This window comes from Cuculus canorus, chromosome 4, assembly GCF_017976375.1.
Source record: "Cuculus canorus isolate bCucCan1 chromosome 4, bCucCan1.pri, whole genome shotgun sequence".
NCBI lineage: Eukaryota > Metazoa > Chordata > Aves > Cuculiformes > Cuculidae > Cuculus > Cuculus canorus.
The window spans coordinates 56,423,998-56,429,997 of record NC_071404.1 but is presented as its reverse complement, the minus strand read 5'-3'; positions in this window follow the sequence as shown (position 1 = coordinate 56,429,997).

The following is a 6,000-nucleotide window of genomic DNA, read 5'->3' as shown; positions in this document are numbered from 1 at the left end:
ACAAATTGGCTTAAGGTCAAGTTCAGATTTAGGAGTACGTGTAATTCTGATTTCAAAGAAGTTGCAACCATCTCTCTTAGGTTTGAATTTGTCCCTTTTCACTTCCAGGAAAATACCTGCTGTCAGAGATTTGAGGTAACGTGTTCTGAGTCCGCATCACTCTCACATGTTGCAGTCATTTATAAGCACACATCAGTGCTGTAAGATGCTAGTGTTGTGATGCAGCACTCTTTTACTCCTGTTTTTCTGAGGTATATAAACTAGAAAAATTTCAGGGGCATTAAGCTCATCATTTTTCCAGTACTGAAAAAAATCTCCTTTTTCTTAGTCCTTTGTCCCAGACCAGCAAAGTTCCAGAGCACAAGCACAAGTGATTTGCTGAATTTTGAATGTGCTAAGATTTAAGCAGGTAATTAAATGGTTGACTGCACCAGGCTTTGTTGAGTTAGCTCCTGGGAGGCATTGTGGTTCTGCCACTTCCCCCTCCCCTCCCTTTTTTAAAATTTCTGCAGTGTTGTGCTAGAATAAATACTAATACAACAGCTGGATACAGCAGCAGCAGCAGATGGTAACTTGCAGCTGCAGAAGTTCCATCTCTGGGAATTTTTCCCCTATATTTGCCTGAGTCGGTAAGAGTCTAGACTCGCACTTTCAGAAAGTAAGAAGCATGAAACCTGATTATGAATTGGGCCACTGTCCATTTAAAGCAACTGTTTCTTGATGTTTCTGCCTGTCTGTAGGCACATTTTGCTTGTTTAATTTTCACTGCTACAGCTAATGCAACTAATTAAATCTGGACCAACAAATGGCAGCCACATTTCCACGTAGACCGTTCGGAAACAATTCTTTATTCTGCATGCTATAAAACACAATAACAGTCATGTAAATTATGCAGAGCCAGACTCATGCCAAACACCATTTGTTTCTCCAAATAGTCAGCTGGAATACAAAAGGGTAGCCAATGTGAAAGTGTAGTATAATTCCAACCCATCTAGGATTACAGGATCCTGCCCAGGAACTGTGGTATGTTCCACGTGAGCTTCTTTTACTAATTCTGCAGCCATCCATTATTCCTCACACAATTTTCTTCAGTGTTCAAGCTGGGATCACACAACCTAAACAGCTCAAAAGGAATGTGTCACTTCTTTGTGAGCAACCACCAGCAAAGAGGTTGCTAGACTGTGAAAGTGGCTCTCCCAGCACAGCCCCGAACTCTGCCAGGGCAAACTCAGACAAACTCACTGAAGGAGACAAAATGAATAAGCTCTCTCTTTCCAATTAAAATGTAGAAGCAACTTTTGTCTTACATTATTCTAGTCTCTCATTTACACACTTTGCCTTTTCTGAACATCTCCCTCAATTTTTCCCCCACCTTCCTGCTCCATGTTCTCTTGTGGCCTTTACTTAGAACACTGTCCCAGAATGCCCCAGAATTTCTCTGTTTTTTCTAAAGTAAAAATGAAGACAGAACTGTCTGACGCATCAATACCACAATGATAATTTCTGAAAGAAGCGATCTCTTCATTGCAGTCAGATAAAGAATGGTTAATAGAGTCATTAATTTTACTGACCTAGAGGTATAGGAAAGGTTTGAAAACAAGAAGGGAAAAAATCTCTTGATATTAGGATTGCTTTTTTTTTACCCTCAAAACCTAAATATGACTCAGTTCAGAACTAATCCCCAACCCCACAATATGATACAATATGATCTAGGCTTAAGGACAATAAGTTACTTCAAAGTGTATTGAACTGATCACCTCTACTTAGACCAACACAGAAAGCACTCAATAAAGTGTGAAATCCATCAGGCTGTACCACACCTAAACTTTTAAACATTCCATTTTTCACCACATGACTCAGGATACCACACAATAATTCCTTCACACTTAAAGTAACTTAGCGTTTAAGTTGTTGTTCAAATGTGTTTCTACCAAGCAAACTAATGTGCTCACCCATAGCTATTAAATAGAGAAATTTACTTCAGTCTAGCATTCATACGACAAATTAGGCTAAAATAGCACAGCAGTCTCATCCGTAGGGCTCACCACAGAATCGGTCGAAATGATCTTAAAATTACCTGTCACAGTATGTCAGATGCAAATGATTGACTTACCTTTATTTGACCTGCTGACTTGAGAGACTGATGATCTAACAACAAACAGATATTTTATTCTTTTTCTTTTGGACTCCCTGCTATCTTGGCTAGATTTGGAAGGCTTTCTTTGCCAAAGTTCGTAAAGACCAGCTTGCAATTCAGATGAAGAGGGTCTTCTTCCCCCACCTTGGCAAAGAGCTGCTGTTATCTAGTTCAAGGACAGGATGTTCTGTCTGGTTTTATACCGTGAAGAAAATAGAGCTCTCAGTTTCCCAGGGCTTTCAACATCTATATTGTATTAATTAGCACATTGTTTATATCATCTATTGGTTTTCATTTTTCCTTAGTGCATGTTACACTGGCTTGTCAGCACTTCGACTTCTTTTCCTGTCAGCCTCTGGAAGCTGATTCTGGCCTTAGGCATATACTGATCTGGTTAAAATTATATTTCATAGTAATCCCAATCCCAGTTGCTGCCAACAGAGGTTAATGATTAAATGCAAGAATTCATTGAAATGGCATAGGAAATGTGTAGTGGCTATCTCTACTACAAATAGCACAGAGTAGTGAGGAACACTCAGATCTCACAGACCAGCTTCCAAATCCTCCCTGGTGGCCCCAGGGAATCTGCCACCCCCTGGGTCAACATGCCTATGTATGTGTCATTCTGTCAGAAAAGGTATCGCCACCAGAGCCCGAGCTAATTGACACAAGCAACTTTTACGGTGATACTGAGGGTTTCTGATAGCCTTCAGAAAAGATCCACACCACTTTTTTTAAGCCGCGCAGCATGTAATCCATACTGAAGCTCAGTGTGGGGACGGCCAACTGTAATCACCACACCTTCTCTGACACTGCAGTGCTTAATTCACTAATGCTAACATCGTTTCAGTAGGTTCAGTCCGCATGGTGTAAAATTCTGACAAAAAGGACATTAAGCAATGTTAAATTGGCTGTCAGACAGAGCAGGGGAGGCACAGCATGAGAGAATGGCCTATTCCGGTAATCTCTAAAAGACAGGAATGCCTGAAATCTCCTCCTGAAGTATGACAGCCATTCTGATTTTGTCCTCAAGCACGTCACTCATTGTTCTCTTCAACAATTTGGAGATCATATTTCGCGAACAGGATGTTGTAATTTAATTTATTAGTAAAATTATTTAAAAATTGGGACTTTAAGTCATGAAAACCAAGTGCTATTGTAGCTAATCTCTTTCCTGTTGTCTCAATTTGTTTCAACAACATAATTATAACAAACATCCTTTGGAAGTTTTTGGCAGTTTGAGTCCCATGTCTTTTCTGCTAGGCTTAAAATTTTTCCTACTCAATCGGATCTTAGGGAAAAGAAAATGACAAAATAATTTATGTAAAAAAAAATACTGTTCATTATAATTCATACTATCTCTTTTAAGCTGTTTTAAGTTTAACATTTTAACAGGCACCTTTCACCAGTTGCTGTACAATGAATACTTATTTCATCAGCTAGACTGCACTGGAATCCACAGAATGATCCAGAAACAAAGTCAAATATGCGATGCCTTATATCCAGACAGTCAGAACAAGAGCAAAACATTCTGGGGAAGCCACATAGCACATTACTGACTTATGACATTTATCAATGTTAGATGACTACATTAGGCCCCTGTGTGAGCAGATATAAAGTAGTAGTTAAAATAGCATGTTGAAGCAGTCATTTGGCTCTCCGAAGTGGAGATAAAACTGAAGATAAAGCAAGTCATTTGTTACCATGAATAAGGTCTATGCAGCTCGCTAAGCGAGAACACTTAAGAAAGGAACTTAGTAACAGGTGTGGCATTACTTCACTATCCTCCCCATGGTCTTTTGCTGTGTTTCCATCCCAGGGATAGCTATCAGGGATTTTATTTCATGAGTTCTGAGCTGGGAAGATGAATAATTAAAATTATTCAGTCAAATTTTTTCTCCACATTACAGACCTTTCCGAATGGTTCATTCTTCTTGTGGCAACGATGCTCTTCAGAAAATAAACACCAGGGAACACTTTCTGGTTTTGTTTTACAGCTGCCTCATTGGCTATGTGGAGCAGAATTACTGCATTTACCAAACTAATTCACTTTGTCATATCAAACCCCTTTCACCTGGTGCATCTATCACACCAGTTTGGCACAGGCTTACACGCATGCCTGCATAGGCTTACATCTGTGTATCACACCACAAAGGCAGAATCAAAGAAGATGGACCAGAAATAGGAGTAGAAGTAGAAATGGGCATTATTATAGCCAACTTTCCACAGCAAAAGCACCTGAGATGAACTTGGAATACTGGAATTACCAAAGATGTTGTCAGTGCCTACCGAGGTCCTGTGAGCAGACTTCAGGATGCTACCGTTTGCTACTGGACTCAAAATGCTCTGAAGGAGGTGGTGACTTCCTGAGCACACTGCAAACCACATTCTCTTAATGGAAATTCAACATTCTCCTATACGTGACCATACAGCTGGCGCCAGAGGAATTAATCAGTTAATCAATGAATCAAGTAATGAGTAGGGAGTCAAATTTTTATATTACATATTATAATAATATATCAATAATATATTATTATAATATATTATATAATTATATTATATAATTATATATTGATATTATATAATATCAATAATATATATTATATTATTGATATATTATTATATTGCTAAATACTGGAAATGTTCATTTCCCTACAATTTGTAGAACAGAATCAAGAGATCTCAAGAAGAAAATATGTCCTAATTAATAAATGTTTGAGCATTTAGAATCTCCTGAAGAATTTGCCCAGAGCCTCCTGAAATTAAACTTGCACTGGAAGAACGAGATTTTGATGTGATGACATTTACTATATGAGATAATTTTCCAGGTGCAGTACAGACCTAATGAAAAACAGTATATGGCTGCCAGACTCTAGCCGCAGTGGCTATAAAAGTCCTGTATATCGATTACTTACACCATATCAAGAAGTAGCTGGTACAGAAAGCAGCAAGAGATCAGCAAGGGGTGCTGCCATGGAGGAGGCAGCTTGACCCTATGCCACCTCAGAGAGAGCCTCGCAACTGCAAGCAGTGCAATGCCAGAGCCTCACGCAGACCCAAATGCCGCTGTGAGCATGATATCCCAGAACTTGGCATTCAAACCCTGCAGCTACCAAACACACTCTGCTTGAGGCCACAGCTGTCAAATCTCCATCTAGACAGGGACAAGGAGAAAAGAGCAGTGAGAAAAAAAGGGAGGCATACTAAATACAAGCAATAGCCCACATTATATTTCACTTTCAGATAATGGTTCTGCATACTCTGAAGCTTCAGACAGATCCTGTACTGCTGGTGAGAGTGTGAATACAGAGGATCCAGTTCAGGCTCAAATGATGGTGGGTATTTCAGGAAAGGGAGGAGCAGTTCTCAGTAGTCCCTTTGCCTCTGGAGCCCTGTAAAACATTACTGCACTACAGGAATTCCCCGAGATTACCTATAAGGGTCAGAAATAGTATTATTCCTATGGTGGTTTTGAACAAAAATGAAACAACCTAACAAAGACTTGGTCTCAGGGACTTATCAAGCAAGTACTAAGCACTGGGTTAAGCATTAAGCACCAGGGAAAATCATTTTGTAACAGGAACGCGAAAGTGATTGTGTAACAAATAAACAAAGAGCAAGCAAAGTGGTCATTGACAGTCACACACATTCTTATAAAATGTCTACTGCGGTGCACATCAACGAGCAGTGTCTGCCTAGCTGAATGGTTAATGAACATATTCCTGGAAGATATAGCTACCTCCTTTATAGTGGCCAGTATGGGTAGACTGGCACAGACATTGCCTTACATTAGGCTGTCAGCTTACAAATCAGGAAAAGCAACAGGAAAATAAGGCACAATTAGACTTTGTAAATTAAAATGT